The following is an 18,547-nucleotide window of genomic DNA, read 5'->3' as shown; positions in this document are numbered from 1 at the left end:
TCTGCTCTTACCCACCCCTACCCCAGGCCAAAGCAGGGCCTGGGACATAGCTTCCATTCATACCTGCTGCCAGGGAGCAGAGACTCAGGGGGTGAGCTGGCTTGTGTCCCCAGCCCCTATGGTCTGACCATGGTCAGTTCAGTCCCCTGGGGGCCTGCACCCTGTCCTGCAGGGGTGCCTGGACACATCTGTGCACAACAAGAAGCTGTGTGTACATACACATATACACATTCGCATGGTGAGTGAGGGCGGAAGAGCAAGGTATGGACCAGAGGAACACAGAGAGGGCGCGGTTACACACATGTGCTCTGACATGAGCAATCTGTCTCCAGACAGAGACCCGAGGAGGGAAGTTCGAGGCCAACCTTGAGGGAACTGGAGGGGGGTGGCTGCACCTGGGGGAGGAAGAAGCCTCTTCCTCCCTGTTGCCCTTGGGAATTCTGTACCATGTATCTGTGATCTTTGCAAAAATAAGCCTTGATATAAAGTGTCAAAGATCCCCTGCCACCTACCTCTGTAAGCCCCTTGGGGTCTCTGTGTTGTTCTGATGGCAACATCTAGCTGCCCACTGCACCCTCTGCCAACCTTGCCCTTTGCCTGCCCCATTAAGGATCTGAATTCAGCGGGCCTGCAGATAGGGGGATGTTCTTTCTGTTCCAGGCAAGACTTTAAGGTGGGGAGAGTCAGAAGTTTCTAGAAGGTCAGCAAGTATCTTTTTATTTTCTTAAGGGTCTGAGCTCACCCCAGGGCCTTTGCACAAGCCCCACCTCTAGCTTTTAGAAGGTCAGCAAGTATCTTTTTATTTTCTTAAGGGTCTGAGCTCACCCCAGGGCCTTTGCAAAAGCCCCACCTCTGCATGGAGCATGTGTTCTCCCTGCTCTGCCATCCATGCTGGCCTAGCCAGGATTAGGTCCCCATAATCTTACTTTTCCCAAGGATCCTCAGCTATCCCCACTTACTGCTCAAGGCCCAGGAAAACCCCTTCCTGCTATCCCCCATTGAGGCTCCTGGGGTCCTGGGATGTCTCTGCATCCACTCTAGGGCCAGGTCCAGCACAGAGCAGTCACTCAAACACGGCTGGTGAGTGAGTCAGGATGGGGAAAGAGGGGAGTAAGATCATTGCGTAGGCAGTGTAGATGGAGGGGACACGGAAATGAGGATGTGCTACCACGGCGGGGGCATGGGGGGCGCGTGTGGCTCCAGGTTTGTAGGCAGGGATGAAGGAGGCACAGCTCCACCCGGAGGAGGCCCCAACACGGCCTGGACCCAGAGCCTGACCCTTGAGGAGTTAGAAGACACTTCTCAACCTGGGGGAGTTCCCGGAAGGATGTTCCAGGTTGTGGACAGCACAGACAAAGACCAGTGGCAGCTGTGCAAGGGAGGGCCTGGGAGCAGCAGGCAGGGGCCCAACATGCTGGTCTTATCCCAGTGCCCTCAGCTCTGGGACAACATGGGCTTGCCCTAAACTGGCCTTGGAGAGGTCTTCACATCAAAGACACCAGCAGATGCTGCAAGTCAAGGTTTGCTTTTTTGGGTTGGGGTTGGGTTTCGGGAGCCTTTTTCCCAGCAGCTCTAGGGGAGACGGGAAGAGCAGCCACGGGCTGCAGGAAGCATGGGTAGAAATGGTGCTGCCGGTTTAAGAGGCCGGTGAACCCACCCAGCGGTCTGCGAACCATGCCGGGCACGGAGGTCTGAGGCCTCCACAGAGGCTCAAAGTCACCCCAACCTGGGGCACGTTCCGGCGACCCCCCGTGCCCCAGCCCCCCGGCTCTCCTCTGCCCCTCTCCTGGGCGCCTCCCCGTGCGTCTGCCCTGAGAACCTTCCAGCTGAACTGTGCAAGGGCTGAACTCTGCGCGTCACTTCAAGGCCCTTGAGATTAAAACCAAGAAAAGAAAGAAAAGGAAGGAAGACAAGAAGAGAAAGGGGTGAGGGCGGGCGCAAGGCGATTACCCTTTGAAATTAGAATATTCAAACAGATGTTTCTGTTTTCAGCCTGTCCTGCTCTCTTTCCAATCCCGTGAAATTAGGTCCAAAGTCATTATTCACCTAATCACACTAATAGTTTAACATCCGATCTGCCCTCTGTCCAGACGGGGCGGGGGAGAACCCAAAAGCTCTATTTTGGCACTTCCTTCCCCCTGATCCCCTAATTAAGTGGCATCTGTTCTAATACAAGTTAAATATTGCAGTTGACTTTATTTTCTTTCTCCTGGTCCTCCGGGTCCTGAGACGGGGGCACGTAAAGTGGAACACATTTGCTTCCCGGGAAGGAGGAAGGGACACGGAGCTGCCTTTCTGGAAACGCGGCCCATCAATCATAAGCTGATTACAAATTCGTCACCTTGAATCAATTTCTGTTCACAAGTTCAAAAGGCACTATGAGCTCGGGGCTATCTGGAATATTCTACATGTGGAGAGGATTAACATTTGATCGAATTCCTCCTTCTGAGCAGGAGACGGGCTGGGCCGAGCTCCGGGTGGGGGAGGCGAGTTCGAGACACGTGGGCTTTCACCTCCGCAAGCGGAGCCCCTGCGTTCCCAGGCTCCCCTCTGCAGCGGGGAGCCTGGCTGCGGTCAGGAGGGGTCCCCCAGCACCTTGATGTGCCTGCGACCTGGGAGAGGGGAGGCAAGCGGGAGTCCAACGTGATCTCGCCCAGTGTAGCCCAATCACACTCACCGTGGCATCATGTCTCACAGACAGAGTTTTCCTTAAAATAATTGCCTTGAAAGAAGCAGTGATGTGTGTGCCTGGAAGACACACAGAGAGAGAGAGAGAACCCCTCACCAGGTGGGAAGGGAAGGATGGGCTCCTCCCAAAGTCCCCAGATGCCCTCAGGCTTTCACCCCCATTCTAGAACTTCAAGAAGGGGGAGGATTAAGAAGTTAGCTTCTCAATAACCCAGGCCTCAGAACTGCCTGTCCTAATGCAGGGGGACGAGGTGGGGGTGTTCTGGGGTTGCAAGGGAGGGAGGCAGGAAATCCCACTTCAGAGAGCTCCTGCTGGACTCCAGGTCAGACAGTTTTGAAGAGTGTTGGAATTTTACTCCCCAAAAGAGAGAGGGAGAGGGAGGTAGGGATGGAAGGGAGGAGGGAGAGAAGGAGGGAGGGAGGGGGGGGAACGGAGGGGAGGATGGAGGAGGGAAGGAAGGATGGAAGGAAGGAAGGAAAGAAAGAAAAGGAGGGAGGGAGGAAGAAGGGAGGGACGGAAGGACACTGGTGCCTGTGAGCATTAGGGCCCCTCCTCACTCTCCCCTCACCCTGAGCCTCTAGCACCTGCCCCTCCCACCTCTTCTTCTGGACTGGGAAACCCCACACTGCAGACAGCTCCGTGGGAAGCCGGCAACCCCAGGTTTGGGGGAGAGAAAATGGAGGTGCCCAGGGCCCATAGGCATCAGAATGGGGAGGGTCTGGGCACAAATCCAGCGCCCCACTTCCGGCACAAGCCTCTAGATGTGCTCCCTATTTCCAGAAAGGACAGTTCCTGAACGTTCTCCGTGGGAATGGAAGGTGATGCAGCTGCTGGGGAAAGCAGCATGGCTGTTGCTCCAAAAATTAAAAATAGAATTGCCACAGGACCCAGCAATTCCAAGTCTGGGTAGAGTCCCAGTATAATGGAAAGTTGGGTCTCGGAGAGATGCTTGCACACCCGTGTTCCCAGAGGCAGAGTTCATAGCAGCCAAGACGTGCAATTAACCCAGCGTCCATCGACAGATGAGTGAACAGACAATGCAGTCCCCCCAGATAACTGGAGTATTATTCAGTCTGACAAAGGACATTCTGCCACTTGCAACACCAGGGAGGATCTGCGGGACACTGTGTTGAGTGAAATACGCGAGACACAGAAGGACAGACACTCTGTGGCTCCACTTAGGACAGAGATCTAGAGTAGTCAGAGAACAAATGATAGGTGGGGGTGTGGGGGGCTAGCCCAGGGGAGGGGCAGCTGGGGGAGCAGGGGGTGCCTGGGGAGGGGCAGCTGGGGGAGCTGGGGGGTGCCTGGAGGGAGGGGCAGCTGGGGGAGCAGGGGGTGCCTTGGGGGAGGAGCAGCTGGGGAAGCTGGGGGTGCTGGGAATAGGTCCACAGGCAGAGGAGCTGCCCTCTGCCAGGTAAACCATTTCAGTTACTACCACCAGGTGTGGTCCAGGGCTCCAAAGACCACCTCGCGCCGGCAGCTGATAGCCACAGAACGCACTCAGACATTGGTTTAGAGCATCCGTGAGATCCTGTGTCCAGTGTTCTAGTTTTGCTCATTCCATCCCCTGTTGGTTCATTTGCTTTGTCCTTTCCTAGGGGAGGGTGGAGAGAACAGTTATGGAGTCAAACCTTCCTAGATGGGCCATCAGAGACCCTGTGCCTTTGTTCCTCCGCAGCCCTGCTGTCCCAGGCTCCCCCTCGGGGGTGCCAGCATCCTCGGGCCCTGTGCTGGGGGCCTGGCCTCTGACCCCAGGTCCTCCTTCCTGTGGGTAGGAAATCAAGGCCCCAGGAGGGAAGGAGGGTCTTCAAGGTCATTCCTTGATGGTGCGAAGGAGGCAGCCCCCAGCCTCCCATCCCACCTCCTGGCCTGCTGCTAAATTTACATCAGTGACCTTGCCTTCTACAGCCCCAAAATCCTCTCCTGGAACATGGGCTGTGCTCCGGCCACTGTGGGTGATAGACAGGGACATAGCCAATGTCTGCTGTTAACTCTGAGCAGAACCAAGACATTCCAAGGTCTAGAAGCTGGGGCCGTAGGTCTAGCTCAGGTGTCAGGAGAGAGCGGGGCCACAGGTAGCTGGCCGTGACAGCCAAGGGACCAGAAAGCGTCTCCAGGGTTGGGGGCAAGGGGGAACAAGAAATGCCTTGGGGAAGACCCAGGCAGAAGCGAGGCAGAGAGAGGACAGCATGGAATCTTCCGGGAGCTGAGACTGGTGGATACTCTGGGATCACCAGCATGGGGAGACATGCTTCCAAGGAGCCTGCACTTGGCAGTTGCTCCCTGAGGACGAAGACCAACCAAGAACAAGGCAGCGGCAGCACCACCACCACCACCCACGCCTGCCCTCAGCTATTTTCAGGACTGGAGCATAGGTGTGGCTGTGTGGGGCTGAAGCCAGGTGGCCGAGAGCAGGTGTTGGAGGAGGCGAGATCACGGGCTGTGTGTCCTAAGAGGAGAGGAGCTCCCTTGACCTGGGAGTAAGCAGGGGTCTTCCTGGAAGAAGGGGCATTTGGAGCTGTGTCTCAAGGAAGCCTCAGGCCCTATGGACAGAGTGGCACCGTTACTCTCGTCAGAGTCTCAGCAATACATTGCTCGGTGGGCGGGGGGGTGGGGTGGGTGTGCGGTCAATGGCTTCTGGGGTTAAGTATGAACTTAATTAACCTGGGCTGTGGGCCAGTGCGAGGGGCAGCACTCCTCGGGGGTCTCCTGAGGCCACAGCAGAGCCACCCCAGTAGGGGTCTGGCTGCACTGGTGACCAGGGCAGGTGGGGAAGCAAGGGAGGACTCACCGAATGGGAGAATACCCACGGCCTCGCCCGAGCAGATAGCTCTTCCTCTGTGAGCAGGGTGCAGTGCTGGCCCGCAGCCCAGGAGCTGGTGAGAGAGGGTGTCTGCTGGCCATGAAGGGGCAGGGAGAGGCAGATACCCACACGACAGGTTCCAGAGACCACCCATCGGCCCCAGAAACCAGCCTGGAGCCCCTGCTGGGACTGGTGCTCTGAACTGCCCCGAGGAGCATCAGAAAACCCAGACCCACCCCTCTCTGCCAATCCCTCTGCCTCAGCACGTGATCTCCTTGGGGTCCAATTGTTTTCTTTTCCCCATAATGCTCAAGTTCATTTCTTTAATAAATTACAATCACAGAATATCCCAGACAGAGTCCCAGGAAGCAGCTGGACCAGGACGCTGACTCCCTCAGTTCCCCATGGAGGCTCTCAGGTATGGTCATCAGGCGGCCTCAGTGTGTTCATGTGGTGAGACGGTTGTCCTGAGAATGACAGGGTGGGGGTGGGGGGGTCCAGGGTAGATGCCAGCTTGGCCCGTCTCACAGGAGGTCCCGTGCCGGCGCAGGGAACAGAGGGCCCGGTTCTGTCTGTGGGAGCTGCCCCCAGGGAGCTAGGCTTGGGGCTGGTACAGGAGGGGATCCTCTGGCCTTCTTTCCTCCTTCTGGACCTGGAGGTGTGATCTCAGGCACAGAGCCCCGCTGTCACGGGGTCTGCTCGGCACAGCACTGACGTACACGCACTGGGAGTGCCAGGGAGACCTGGCTTGGCGCTCAGGGTCCATCCCTCTGTGCCCTGGGAGAGAGGCCCCCATGGAGGGCTGGGCTCCTCCTCTGGCTCACCCAGCCAGGGCCTCTTCAACCCAACCAGCTTGCACAGGGCCACCAGCCATCGGGACTGGAAGGGACCTCATGGGATCTCAGTGTCCTGAGTGTCTCCAGGGACGGGTACTCATCACTTTCCAAGGGTTCCTCTCGCCGGACAACTCTGCTCGTTCAAGTGCTGTCCTCTCTGTGCTCCCCCTGCTTGGGCCACAAACTCGTCCTCAGCCCCAGCGCCGGCTCCCTCCGTGCCCCCACCCCAGCTTCCGCTCCAGCCCTCCCACAAGCCAGGGGTGTTGACTCCCTCAAATTCACCTAGCAGATTCTTAGCCAACACAGAGGTGTCCAGTGGCTTCTGAAACAATTTCCCAGATCAGTCAGCTTTCTGCCAAATTTGCTTTTGGAAAGAGCTCAGGGCCTGGGGTCAGGTGACCCCTGTTCCTGTCCGGCCCTCCCCCGAGGACTCCTGTGCCTGGGGGCGACCACTTAACCCCTGGCCTGTGACACCGTGGCTCAAAGGGTCCAATGCCACCCACCTTGCCCCCAGTTTGTGGAGCAGAATGCAGGGAGGGGGCCCTAACAGGCCATGTCAAGGGTCACCCACTGTTTCCATCTCAGCCACAGTCTCGGGCAAGGGCAGGATCCTGCTGGTGGTGAGGCACCCTGAGGTGGCTCCCCAGGGCTGTGGGCAAGAGGCTCCCATCCATCATCCTCTCCGCTCAGCTAGCCTCACGGTTACCCCTTCTCAAAAAGTCCACACAGTTCAGGTGGCTTTCCCAGGAAGCTGGAGATGCAGGGGTGTTCAGGATGTCACTCAGGCACCTGCAGGTGTGACCTTACATGGAAAAGGGTCTTTGCAGAAGTCATGACATTAAGATGAGCAGCAGGGCCCTAATCCAATGACAGGTGTCCTTACGAGAAGGTCGCGGTTCGGACATAGGTCTGCTCAGGGAGAAAGGCGCATGCCAGTGGAGGCAGGGATGTGGCCGAGCCCGGGAATGCCCAGGATCGTGGGCAAATGGGGAAGGAGCCCACCGAGTCTCAGAGGGACAGGGAGGGCCCTGCCGACGCCTGGATGTCAGACTCTGGCCTCCAGGCTGTGAGTGAGCAGGTTTCTGTTGCCTTCCATCCCCCACTTGCAGTGTTCTGTCACGGCAGGCCTGGGACACTCCTACAGTCCAGTTTGCGAAGCCAGAGCTGCCACGTAGGCCGCTGTGTGACCTTGGGCCACTTGCTTAACCTCTCTGAGCTTCTGTCTCCTGGACAGAAGAAAGTAGGCCGGGGGGTAGGAAAGCAGGGAGGGAGCAGCACACTGGCAATACCTAGAAGCCCCTTTCCACTAGGGCCCTGCACAGGGGTGCTGCAGTGGGGGGCCATCTGAGGGAGACTGGGTGTGAAGAGGCTTCTCTGCCTCCCTTTGATGTTCAGGGCTGCAGCCAAGGAGGAGCTGAGAGGGCAGGAGAAGCACTTGAAGCAGAAGTCGGGGCAGGCGAGTTCTGAGAAAGGCTGGCCCCGGCAATTAGCTGCGGATCGGGTTTCAGCTCAGGGTCTGCCCTGAGTTGAAAGCTGGGAGAGGGTACCCAGGTCCTCAAGTTGAAAGCGGGGAGGGGGGCCCCAGGTCCTCGGCCCGCACAGCCCCCAGTTTCTCAAGCCCAGCCCTCCGCCTGGGACTCTGCTCAGTAAATATTAATTTACCCTCGATTACTGATGACAGGTCCGGGACGGCCTGGCTGCCATTGGGGTCAGTGCCTCGGGACAGAACTGTGTCCTTCAAAGCCAGTACCAGGCAGTGAGGCCTAACGATGCCCATGGGCTGAGGGGCCATACCCTGGCCACACAGGGGTCCTCCTCTCTTCTGGGGCAGCAAGCAAGCGATTTTGCCAAGTGCTGAAGAGGATCTCATGCTGGGGGGGGGGGTTGCTGAGCACCAAAGACCTCCCCACCTCCCTGCCAGCCAAGGCTGAGCCCACTGGCCTGCTCCCAGTGGTGACTTACAGATGCAGACCAGCCCCGCCAGGAAATTCCGGATCCGCACAGCCACCATGGGGAGGGATCTGGCTTCAAACCAAGGAGGAGGTGTGGGGAGCATGGAGTCATGGGAGTCACAGGAGTCACAGAGTGGAGGGCGGGGTTCTCTCCCCCTCCACCAAGCCTCGGTTTCTGTGGCTGCTCAATGGGGACAGCAGTGCTTCTCCCGCTGGGTGGTATCAGGATTCGATGAAAGCCTGGAGTAAGGGTCCGACCGGGTCTGTGGCCCTCAACAGAAGCTTCCATGAGGACTCACCCTGGGAGCAGGCAGCCACCAGCCCAAGGAGGGCGTGGAGGGACCCGCCTGTCTCCACGGATGCCAGCTGGGACCCGAGGGACGGCTGTGGGAAAGGAAAGAGGAACGAAGAGACTTCCTGGTGGGCGGAGGGGCCCAGATGCCCCAGCGCCATAAGAAACAGGGGTGCCCGTCCTGACAGCTTTTCACCCACCCACCCCCCCAGTTCCTGCAAAGGACTCTCTCAGACCTCAGAGTCTACCCCCTGATCATGCCCCAGCAGGTAGAAACCCCAACCCCAGTGGTATGGTATTTGGGGATGGGGCCTAAAGGAGGTGATGGTGGTGATGGGGTCGTAAGGGAGAGCCCCGATCCCACAGAGGGCTGGTCTTATCGGAATAGGCACCAGAGATCTCTGCCTGTCTCTGCCATGTGAACGCACAGCAGGATGGTGTCCGTCTGAAAACCAGGCAGAGGGAGGACCTCCCTGGAGCCCAGCCTATGGACCCCTCGGTCTTGGGCCTTCAGACCCCATGGCAGTGAGAAGACTCATGGCTGCCGTAAGCCCCAGATTGTGACATTTGGTCATGCAGCCGAGCTGAAGGGAACACTCCTGCAGAAGAACAGAGCCCAGAGGCAGAGGGGGTGCTGGGACCCCGCTGGCCTGACCCTGCCCAGCGCCCCTGTGCAGGGAAGATCTCTGTGCCAAGGCTGTGTTCCCCTTCCCCGACCCACTCCCTGACAATCCCCAGGCCTCTGGGATTGGGGTTTGCTGACAACACACTCCACACCCAGCCCTGGGCAAGGACAGAAGTGGCGTTGCCCCCATCACCCCAATTCCACCGTCTCTGCACACTCCCAGTTGTCAGTATGTTCAGAACGTTCCACCTCTCAGGAAATGACATGGCCAGGGCTGGGCCCCAGGACGGGTGTGGCATCTGGCAGACAGGACTTGGCTGTCCCAGGTAGCAGCAGGCCAGGCCCTCGAGCTCTGAGGAGGTGACGGGGCAGTGGGGGAATGTTTGGGTGGCAGCTTCGAGTGTTAAGAGCTGTAGTGAGTCACGTCCCCCGTTCATGTCCACCCGGAGCCTCTGACTGTGACCTTGTTTGGAAGTAAGGTCTTGCCCGTGTGGTGGAGGAAGGACAGGATCAGGGTGTGAGTCCAGTGACTGATGTCTTTATAAGAGACACAGGGAGATGGGGGAAGGTCATGTGGAGGGGAGGCCAAGGCTGGTGGGCGACGGCCATGAGCCCCACTCAACCTCGACTCCCAGATGCTGGAAGGGGCAGGAAGGACCCTCCCTGAAGCATCTAGGGGCAGCATGGCCCCACCGACCCCTTGATTTAGACTCTGGTGTCCAGTGCTGCAGGAGATGCTATCTGTCATTTGAAGCCCCCCAGTCAGCGATCTATAAAGGCAGCCCCAACACATGCAGGAGTTCCTGAGGCTGGCTCGGTGCCTGACCCCCACGAGGAAGGGTCCCCAGACACAGACCCCCAAGTCCACTCTCCACCCTCGCAGCCCCAACGATGAAACCAGGCCCAGGCCTGGCATGTGGACCTCACTCAGGTCGGCCCTGGGAGACACAAGTAAAAACACATTGACCCCGGAAATGCCTAAAATGGAAGAATGTCTGTTGCCAAGTTCAGTCGTGGCTCAGGACAACGGGAGACTTCACAAGAGTAATCAATGTGACACTCACAACTGCCCGGTGAAACACACTTTTATCATTGTCATCTCTATTTTAGAGAAGAGGAAACAGGCATGAGCTGGCAGGCTGCTGGTACACAGTGACCCATGGGGAGCAGACCAGGACTCACTGACTTCCTAACTCTCCTCCCAATTCAGAGATTTAATTCAGTTGTCACTGGGCTGCAGTAATCAGTGCCAGTTAGAATTTACTACTGATGGTGAGCGAGTGGGTATTTGCAGAGCCCCTGCTCTGCTTGGCACTAAGCATGGCCATGAGTCATGTAGCCCCACAGACAATATATAAACTAATGGGCATGACTGTTTTCAAATAAAACCTTACCTGCGAAAACAGGCAGCCAGCCTGAAGGCCATAGTTCACCAGTCCCTGCTACAGACCAATGAAGGGGAAAGAGACATCTTAACAAACTGAATGTTCCAATCCATAAATATGGTATGTGTCTCTTCATCTATGTAGCTCTTGTTTAATGTCACTCAGAAATGTTTGGATGCCCGACTCTTGACTTTGGCTCAGGTCTTGATCTCAGAGTCCTGGGATCAAGGCCCACATCTGGCTCCATGCTCAGCAGGGAGTCTGCCTAAGGATGCTCTCTCCCTCTGCCTTTCCCCCCTCTAAAATAAGCAAATAAATCTTAAAAAAAAAAAAAAAAAGAAATGTTTTGAGTTTTTGTGTAGTGTTCTAACAGACTTTTTCATAAAATTTATGTCTATTTTTATATTTTTCCAAATGGTATTTACACTTATTTTGTTTTGATTTCCAATGTTGAAAAAGATTCAACTTCCAAGCCGTTGCTAGTTTAAAGAAATATTATTGATTTTTATATATTGACGTTGTATCTTGCAATCTTGTAGAATTTACTCATAAAGTTGAGCAGATTTTTTGAAAATTTCTTATGATTTCCTCTGTAGACAAGCATGCTGCTGCAAATAGAGTTTATGTCTTCCCTTCCAATATGAATGCCTTTTGTTTCCTTATTTTTGCTTCTCTTTCTGACCTTACTGAGTTGGCTAGACCCTCTTGTATAAGCACGGACTGGAGTCGTGGAGTAAACATTTCTTTCTTGCTCCCAGCCTCAGGGATGCTTCCAGTCACTCACCAAGGACAATTTTGTTTGTAGGTTTTCATGCATGCCCTTCTCACAACTGAGGAAGATCTCTTCTCATCTTAGTTTGCTGAGAGTTCTTATCAGGGATGAGTTTTGAAGAATGGATCCTACATCATTATTTTGCTGCTCTGTTAAAATGATCATGTGATTTTCTCATTCTGCTAATACAGAGATTACTTTGATTGACTTTCAAATCTTATTCAACCTTGCATTCCTGAAATAAATCCCACTGGTCATCGTATATAGAGTTAAATTCAATCTGCTAATATTTTGCTGAATATCATAAAAGATACTGTTCTATGAAAGATACATTCTGGTTTATGTTTATGAAAGATATTGGTCTGGTTTTCTTTTTTGTAATTCCATTGTTTGGTTTTGGTATCAGGGCAATTCTAGCCTCCAAAAAAAAAAAAAAAAAAAAAAAAGGAGTTTAAGCATTCCTTCCTTCTCTTCTGTTTTCTAGAAGATTTTGTGATATTTTGGTCTTATTTCTTTCTTCTGAGTTTGATAAGCCATCTGGACCTGGAATTTTGTTTGTTGGAAGGTGTGTGGCAAAAAACTGAATTTTTTGATAGTTAGAGAGCTATTCAGACTTTCTATCTCTTCTTGAGTCAGTTTGATAAAATGGTTCTCAAGGAACCTGTCCATTTATCTAAGTTATCAAATTTAATGGCATATGGTTGTGGGGGCTTTTTGCTTTATTCTATTTTTAAAATTTTTGACAGACAAAAAGCTGTACATAATTAATATATACATTTGGTGAATTTGGACATAAGCATACGTCTATGAAACCACCACCACAATGTACACCACCAAAAGTTTCTTTCTACCTTCTCACTCTGGTTGTTTATATTTGCCTATTACCTTTTTAGTGACTTTGGGACCTGCGGGGATATCTTATCTTCATTTTCTACATTGGTAAGTTTTGTCTTCTCTTTTTATTTTTCTTCATTGGCCTTTCTTGGAGTTTATTAAATTATTTAATTGTTTTAAAGAACAAATTTTTGCTGTATTGATTTTGTTTAATTTTTATTTTATCATTTCTCTTCTTATCTTTGATATTTCTTTGTTCTGTTACTTTGCATTTACCTTCTTCTCCTATTTCTCCTCCTCCCCCTCCTCCTCCCTTTCCTCCTCTTCTTTTTCTTCTTCTTTGGCTTCTTAATATAAACATAAATTATTGGTTTTAAACCATTTTTTCCTGCTTAATTGAGATATTTAAGGAAATATCTTCCACTTCAACTATTTTTAGCTATAATCTCACAAATTCTGAGATGTTAGGTTCCACGATTTTTTGTGCTAAAATATTTCCTAATCTTCCTGGTGACTTATTCCTTGATCCATGGGTTATTTAGAAGACTGTTAATTTCCAGATATCTGGGGATTTTCTAAATATCTTATTTTTTTTATTTCTTATTTAATTCTGCTATGGTGAGAGAACATACTCTGTGAAACTCCAATCTTCTGAGACTTATGGAGACTTATCTTTTCTCTCAGACATGGTTGATCTCAGTAAACATCCCACGTGCGGTAGAAAAGAAGATACGTCCTATAGGTGTTGGGTGTACGGTTCTGTAAGTGTGAGTGAGGACAAGGTAGTGATAGTGTTCAGATCTTCTGTGTCTTACTGGATTTTTGTCTGTGAGTTTGATCAGTTACTGAGAGGGAGGTATAAAATCCTCCTCTGTGTTCCTTCTCTCTGGAGCCACACACTGGCTGTACCATTGTCCAACACCTAAGCACAGTGGCACATAGTAGGTATTCAATAGGTCAAGTAAGTATGGGTGATAATTAGTGAATGATCATCCGTCCCACTTGTAGTAGTGTTTTCATAGAACTTTGGTGTTTATCATCTCACTAAAACATCATGAGACTCCTGTAAGATATAATGATGCGTATAATATTTTTTCCCATGCTTAGATGAGTAAATGAAGACTTGAACAGACCAAATGATCACCCAAAGTGGCAGAGTTGGCAGCTGCTGGTCTGCACTTAAAATCCCAAGATCAATGCCCTCCATGGTGACCCGCTGCCTTCCCCTGTGTCCATACTTTCCCCTACTCACCCTACCTTCTCTGGTCTCTGTTGGGGACAAAAAAAAAAAAAAAAAAAAAAAAAGCCCCACATGCAGGCTTCTTCCTAAATCAATAGAATGGGTCCATAAACCAGGAAGGATTAGTGTCCTCATTAAAGCTGGCAATGTGTGAACCCCGACACTTGAGAAACTGTGTCCCTGAATAACTTGAAAATTCATTCCAGCTGGTCTCCAGGTCAAAACAAATTAGGGAATGAAAACTTTTGAACATAATGCCTGTAAATGGGCATGGGCTCAGAGAGCTGGCCACAGATGCTCCAGCAGGGTCAGGCAGAAAGGGATAGAAACCCAAATACACGATCCGCCCCCTGTGCTGAAATAGGTGGTCCTGAGTTTCTTGGAGGGGACGTGGCTGGAGGAGGTGCAGGAATGTCTTTTATGCTGTCTCTGCACCCAATTGGGCCAAGATATGATTATTTCAGTGGCTCTGGTTTCTGTGAGGAAAAAACAAAAACAAAAACAAAGAAACTTTAAAATACGCAGAGATGCTCCTCCATCTCTCAGAGAACTAGGGCCAGACTGCATATGGGCCGGATATTCCAGAACCTGGGCTGAATATTCACTATACATAAAAATTTGTCTGTCTTTGTCACCAGGAGATTTCCAAAAAGGACTTTCCCCAAGGCTCCCACCTTGAAATTCAAGCCCAGAGGCTGCGTCTAGACATACAGACTTGTCAGGAAATGATAGTGATTTGAAGCAGGTCTGTGTGTGTACTGATACCTACGGCTCGACAAATCGTTTTGAACGGGTGGAGAGAACCGAGAAGAAATCGAGGAATGCATGATTAACGCCACATATTCAAAATGACTTAAAAAGCAGGTTGATGATTAAAACCTGCTGATTAGAAAGCAGGTTGATGATTACATCACACTAGAAAAACTCCCCTCCCCTTAAATGCCATAGGCTTTCCCGCAGAGCTCTTCACCCCCACCCAGAACTCCGGGACCTGTGCTCGCGCACAGCAGACTCTGGGCAAACTGTTACTGAATGCGTGGATAGAAATGTGGACTCTTCAAAACTAAGGCTCCTCTCTCTGCCTGCCTCTCTGCCCACTTGTGATCTCTCTGTGTCAAATGCTGCTGCCTTCGGCTCGGGTCGTGATCTCAGGATCCTGGGATCAAGTCCCGCGTCGGACTCTCTGCTCGGCAGGGAGCCTGCTTCCCTTTCTCTGGATGGATAGAGTCTTTGAAAAAAAAAAAAAAAAAAAAGAGCATTTAAAAAAAAAAAAACTAAGGCTCGAGCAGTGGGGCCCGGGAAAGAGGCTCAGAGCGAGCAGTAGGGCCCGGGAAAGAGGCTCAGAGCTTCTCTGCCGTTGAGACTTGATTACCCCTGATAAATTCCTCCTCCTCCCCAGGAGCCAGCCCAGCCTGTCCTGCTCTGGACCCCAGAGTCCGCCAGTCCCACCGCATGGAGCAGAGGGCCACCAGCGCCTCCACCGCCATCTGCGTCTGGCTGGAGCGAGCCTGCTCTGTGGCCCTGTGCTGGCCCACCCGCAGCACCCAGATCCACACCTGCTTCGTCTGAGTTGGAGGACTGGTGTCTAACCAGGTCCTGGCCCAAAGTGGAGCCATGTCGATAATTACCGAACCTACGAAATAGTCAAATACAGTTATCTTTCGGCTGCAAACGCTATTATGTGTCTAAATAGAGATATGTTTGGTTTCATAAAATCTGGGGAAATGAGCGGATTTATTTTTAAAAAGCAGAACTTTTTGGACTCAAATCTACCAGCACACAAAATATAATAATATATTACTAACTACTTGGGACGCCTGGGTGGCTCAGTTGGTTAAGCAGCTGCCTTCGGCTCAGGTCATGATCCCAGCGTCCTGGGATCGAGTCCCACATCGGGCTCCTTGCTCCGCAGGGAGCCTGCTTCTCCCTCTGACTCTGCCTTCCACTCTGTCTGCCTGTGCTCGCTCTTGCTCGCTCTCTGACAAATAAATAAATAAAATCTTTAAAAAAAAATTACTAACTACCTAAATATAGAACAAGTATATTTAATAAATTTCTTATTTGTTTATAACAGATCTTTCTATCTCTTTTCCTGGAAGACGAACCCTGGTAACTGTACCAGCGTTTACTGCTTTCACTTCCCTTATTGGATTATCTCTTTTGTGTAAGTCGAAAATGCAGAACTTAAAAACACTCACCAGAAGACAGTTTCTGTGGATATTGCATGAATCGAGGCAAATTCGAAACAGAAATCTAATACTAAATGGGTATTAGAAATGGATTGTTTGATTAAATCTTGTCCAAATTATCAGTTACATAATAAGGAAAGTGTGAGCTTTGCCTGCAAAGCCGAAACGTCACTGCACGCGGTTAATCTTCATCTAAAGGAGACCAGATACTTCTCGGTGGCAATTGAAAACCAACATTTTTCTTATTTAAGGTGATTGGAATGACGGATGCATAAATCATAACATATGAAATTCCCCCATAACTTAAACCCCTCTAATACCAAACATTTGTTCCAATTTCTTGACAAGCCCCGTGTGCGAGGGGCTGAGCGCCGCGCCTCCGTGGCTGTAGCTGCTGCCCGTGGTGGTAGCACTCGGTGCCGGGAGCGGCTCCGGCTCCAGACCCCAAGACCCAGAGTCCCAAAGGAGAGGAGTCTGAAAGTGCTGGTGTCTTCCATCCTTCCCAGCACACGACAACTGGCCTTTGGGACTGTTTGCTGACTTTTCTACAAAAAATATGACTTGGTCCATTGCCCATGTTATCTATTTTATTTTATTTTATTTTTTTGGCTCTGGTTTTGAATGTGCGGTTTATCTCCCTTTTTCTCTGGGTCGATCCCTGGCCCCCCTGCAGGTACCCGGTTGAAGAATGTCATCTGGGGGGCGCCTGGGTGGCTCAGTGTGTTGAACATCTACCTTTGACTCAGATCATGACCTCAGGGTCCCGGGATCAAGCCCTGCATTGGGCTCTCTGCTCAGCAGGAAGCCTGCTTCCCCCCACCACCGCCACCCACTGCCTCTCTGCCTACTTGTGATCTCTGTCTGTCAAATAAATAAATAAAATTGTACAAGGAAAAAAAAAGCTTAAGAATGTCATCTAGAGGGGCACCTGGGTGGCTCAGTGGGTTAAAGCCTCTGCCTTTGGCTCAGGTCATGATCCCAGGGTCCTGGGATCGAGCCCCACATCGGGCTCTCTGCTCGGCGGGGAGCCTGCTTCCTCCTCTCTCTCTGCCTGCCTCTCTGCTTACTTCTGATCTCTGTCTGTCAAATAAATAAATAAAAAATCTAAAAAAAAAAAAAAAAAAGAATGTCATCTAGAACATAGAAACAACCTGCTTCGTTAAGATGTTCCTCGTGTGCGGGACAACGACGGGAAGGGCCTTCGTTATTTCAAAGCATCCTTGCCAGAACACCACTTCCTACTCGAGAGTACGTCTGGGGGGCAGTTTACTTAAACAGTAGGAGGAATGCTTGAAAGGGGGCCCCGCAGAGCGTGCATTGTGGTGGCCTCATGAAAAACTGTGTCGAAAACTGTCTGGATGGAAACATGGAAATGCACCTTCTATAGAAATGGAGGCCAATGGTTGGTGCTTCTTGTCTTCCCGCGTCCACTGCACATGTAAGGGGGGTGGTAGGAAAGGGGTGGAGGGTCTCCTCTTGGTGCATGTGTGTTCTCGGCTGCCGCCCGCCCCCCTGAAGGCATCCACAGCAGAGCCAGCGACGCACGGGGTTACGGGATTATGTCAGCATTTCAGCCCGGATCATGGCGCCCCCATGTCCTGATCCTCGCCAGGGATGGGGCTCAGCTGCGCCCACCCACCCTTCCTCCCTTTGTCAATGCTGGGCCCACACTTGACCTTGAAGCTTTCCCTCCTGTTGTGCCCCCAATGAGCCTGTGCCTCGGGAAGGACTCAGATGAGGGGTGCTGAGAGACAGTCGCCATGCAGAGGGGTACCCTAAAAGACAGCCTCGGGCCGGAAGGGGACAGACATATGGGAGCTGGAGAAAGGAGACAGCCTGCAGGACCAGCGGGACCCCCACCATCAGATCAGCGTTTGGATAACGACACTGAGCCAAGGCCCACCTGTCCCGAGCTTGGGCCAGTCCCTGATCCCACTGACCCACCGTTTTCTTGCTGGCAAACTCACAAGCTGGGCACAGTGCAATGCCTCCCACTTCACAGGAAGACAAGGACTGGGCCACAGCAAGTATGGAGAGTGCCTGCCTGGGTCCCAGGGCTGTAAGCTGCAGAGCCCACCCCCTTCCAACTTCCCATATACCACCAGTACCCTGAGACATGGGCCTGGCCTGCCCTGGGTGGCCACTCTGGGGGACCGCTGGGCCTGGAAGGGGGCTGCCCGGCAATGCTAAAGTAAATCCGACCTTCAAAAGGTGTAGTTACCACCTGAAACTTCCACACAGGTCATATGAAGAGCAAGGTGGGGGCACGCCCTGAGATGCCCATCTATACCTCGGTTTCCCCCTTTGAGGTGGTCCTCCCTGTGAATGCTGTCCCACACACAGAAGAGGGGGGCCTGGAACACGCAGGGGAGGTCTGGTCCGTCCTCCTTTCCCTGGGACATCCCTCTGGGGGTCAGAGCTAGTGGGTCCATCCGAAGGGGTCACCCCAAGCCTCCCTTCTTGTAGGAATTAGGCTATAAGCAATCTCCAGGAGAGGTTCTTTTGAGGGAGGATCTGAGGCCAAACCTATATGGGGGGTTTTGTAGTTGTTCTAGAATATTCTGGAGAGAGCCAGAGGGGGAGGAGGAGGCAGAGAGAGCAGGTGAGGAGAAGGGAGGAGGGACAGGAACAGAGAGCAGGTGTGGGGAGCACGGCCTCAGGGCACACTATGCCACAGGGTCCCTAGGCCTAGTGGAAGGAGGCAGTGGGAGGGGACAGGTGTGGATGGAAGGGTTGGAGTGCCTCCAGCCGCCCCATGGGGACAGGCCTGTGGGTCTCCAGCCTGGGGGGTACCCAGGCAGGGGTGTGGGCAAAGGTGGCATAAGGCATATAGGGCACTGGGAGCCGAGAGATGGCAGAAGGGGGGCTACCCCGTGGGCTGAGCCTGGAGCCGGGAGACCCAAGGGGCCAGCAAAGCGGACTGAGGG

Source organism: Mustela putorius, unplaced genomic scaffold, assembly GCF_011764305.1.
Source record: "Mustela putorius furo isolate JIRA1106 unplaced genomic scaffold, ASM1176430v1.1 tig00000083_pilon_pilon_pilon, whole genome shotgun sequence".
Classification (NCBI taxonomy): Eukaryota; Metazoa; Chordata; class Mammalia; order Carnivora; family Mustelidae; genus Mustela; species Mustela putorius.
This window is presented reverse-complemented; position numbering follows the sequence as displayed.